This window comes from Trachymyrmex septentrionalis, unplaced genomic scaffold (genome assembly GCF_001594115.1).
Source record: "Trachymyrmex septentrionalis isolate Tsep2-gDNA-1 unplaced genomic scaffold, Tsep1.0 scaffold98, whole genome shotgun sequence".
Taxonomy (NCBI): Eukaryota; Metazoa; Arthropoda; class Insecta; order Hymenoptera; family Formicidae; genus Trachymyrmex; species Trachymyrmex septentrionalis.
In genome coordinates, this window is record NW_017306171.1 from 271,921 (window position 1) to 274,727 (window position 2,807).

The window sequence follows — 2,807 nt, forward strand, 5'->3', positions numbered from 1 at the left end:
GATTACCAAAGATAACATAATAAATAGTCGCGATTTGTTATTTCTACGCAGAGATAACATTGCTTATTTTGTTGACACCAACGGAAAGCCATTAGACTCAGGCTCTCAGAAACTTTTCGAAAGAAACGAAATCCCTTGCCTGGGAGATCTGACCGTAGGTCAAGCCAAAGCTATTAAATATAAAAAGCATTACCATATTGCCTTACCTGTTAGCGAAGGACAACGTGAAGGTCCGACGATGACACTTTCACAAATTTCTATAGTGTTAAAAGATTTACGAACTGTCGTCGAAAAATTAAAAATTGAAACCGTTAGTATTGCAAAGACCGATTTGGTTAATAACGTACCATGGAATGATATCAAATCTTTATTACAATTAGCCTTCATTGATTCGACAACTAAATTAATTATATGCAATGGATTAATCAAATATCCACCTAAAGATCTTCGATCTATTATAATCGGCGAAATGCATTGCTCGCCCATTGGAGGACATCGAGGCGTTACGAAGACGTACCATAGAATAAAGCATAATTATTACTGGGAAAATTTAAAATCAGACGTACAACGGCATATCCAACAATGTTTGCAATGTCAATTGAAAAAACTAGTGAGAGTAAAAACTAAACAACCTATGATGATTACTGATACACCGGGATCTTCTTTCGATAAAGTCGCAATGGATATCGTGGGACCCCTTCCTAGAACCGAAAGGGGAAATGAGTATATTTTAACACTACAAGATCAACTAACTAAATTCTGCATGGGAATACCCTTGTCAGATCAAACCTCCGAGACAATAGCAGAAGCTTTCGTTGACAGATTTATCTGCGTACTAGGAGCACCTAAGGCGATATTAACGGATCAGGGAAGAAATTTTATTAGCGATTTAATGAAGAAGGTAGCGAAAATATTTAAAATTCGCAAATTTCGCACAACAGCTTTTCATCCTCAATCAAACGGATCACTAGAGAGATCACACCACGCGTTAGGAGAATATTTAAAACAATACGCAAACGAACAAAAGCAATGGGATAGATGGATCGGATTAGCAATGTTTAATTATAATACAAATGTCCACGAGGCTACCAAACACACTCCATACGAGCTAGTGTTCGGTAAAATAGCAAGAATTCAGTCGAATGAATTATTAGGTCCTGAAGATAAATTGGCAAACTACAACGATTATCTAATAAATTTAGTTACACAATTCCACGTTATGCAGAAAAATGCTCGCGAAAATGTCGTTGAAGCTAAGATCAAATCAAAAAAACATTACGATAAGAAAATAAATCCGCCTAATAATACAACCTCGTAATCACTAAACCTTGCCCTTTCAAAGCTCGTACGTGGTCCATTCCCGAGTTAAACGGATTTTTCCCTGACTCGAAATTCGGACCGACGATCGCACCGCCCGTAGGAAACAGGTGTCATAGCGTCTTCACGAGACGTAGACCCATATTCCGAAGCGGACAAAAAAAAGGGTGCGTTTGACTAGCCGGTGTTTGCTTCCAGGCAAATACCTGCGAGACTAGAGTCTGACCGTCCTTCCACGCTCCATCCCTTTCTACTCCGTTTCTCTCTCTCTAAATCCATTTTTCCGGAGTTTGGACGTAACATCATAATTATTAAAATTTTTTAACTTTGGTTTCCCAATTTTTAATATATTTTCAAAAAAAGATTTCTATTTGTATAAATAAATTAGTACATAAGAAATGCTTAATCTTTTTTTTTACAACGCGTTCAAAATTCTTCCAGGATTATTCAAAACTGCCCTTTCTCTCTCCAGAGAGATACTTTTGAACATACGAGGGTGGTCCCAGAAGTATCCGACCTAACAAAGAAAACACAAAAAATTTGGGAAAAAATATCTTTATTTCTCAACATAGTCTCCTTTTAGTTCGATACACTTTTCCCAGCGATGTTTAATAGCTTCGATAGCCTGTTTATAGTAAGAACCGTTGAACTCCTCAAAATAGCCATTAACTGCAGATTCCACCTCTTCATTGTTGGTAAATCTTCTATCACCGAGCCATTTTTTCAAGTTTGGAAAGAGAAAATAATCCGAGGGGGCTAAATCTGGCGAATAGGGTGCGTGGGGAAGCAATTCGAACTTTAACTCAACATCCTCTCGACGCTGCTTTTGTTCGATTGTGAGCAAGCGCGGCACCCACCTTACGCACAACTTTCTCATCTCCAAATTTTCAGCCAATATGCGATGTACAGCACTTTTTGAAATGTTTACCATGTCTGCTAGCTCGCGCACTTTCAATCGACAGTCACCCAATACCATTTTGTGGATTTTCTTCACTATTTCTGGAATGGCCATCTCACTTGGTCGACCACTGCGATGTTCGTCTTCGCAGCTCGTACGGTCTCGTTTAAACTCTGCCACCCAATATTTTACTGTTGTAAACGAAGGAGCAGACTCCTCCAGAGTAGAATCCAGCTCGGCTTTGATATTGGTTGGGCTAAGACCTTTCAAATGAAAGTATTGTATCACATAACGATGACCAATTTTTTCTTTGCAAATTCATCGAGATCGTCCACTATTGATGGCTGCCAAACAAATACTGAACAACGTAGCGTCTTCAAACTTCATAGTTAAGCTTTAGATAGTTGGTGCTTTCCCCTACAGTAATTTTTTTTATACAACAACCGCTATTTGTACGTCAGGTCGGGTACTTCTGGGACCACCCTCGTAGAGTGCTTTTTTAAAATATAAATAAAATATATATATTGTTATGATATTCCTTTCAATGTATCTTATTACTGTACATCAATATTTGCAGTAACTATGGTACTAG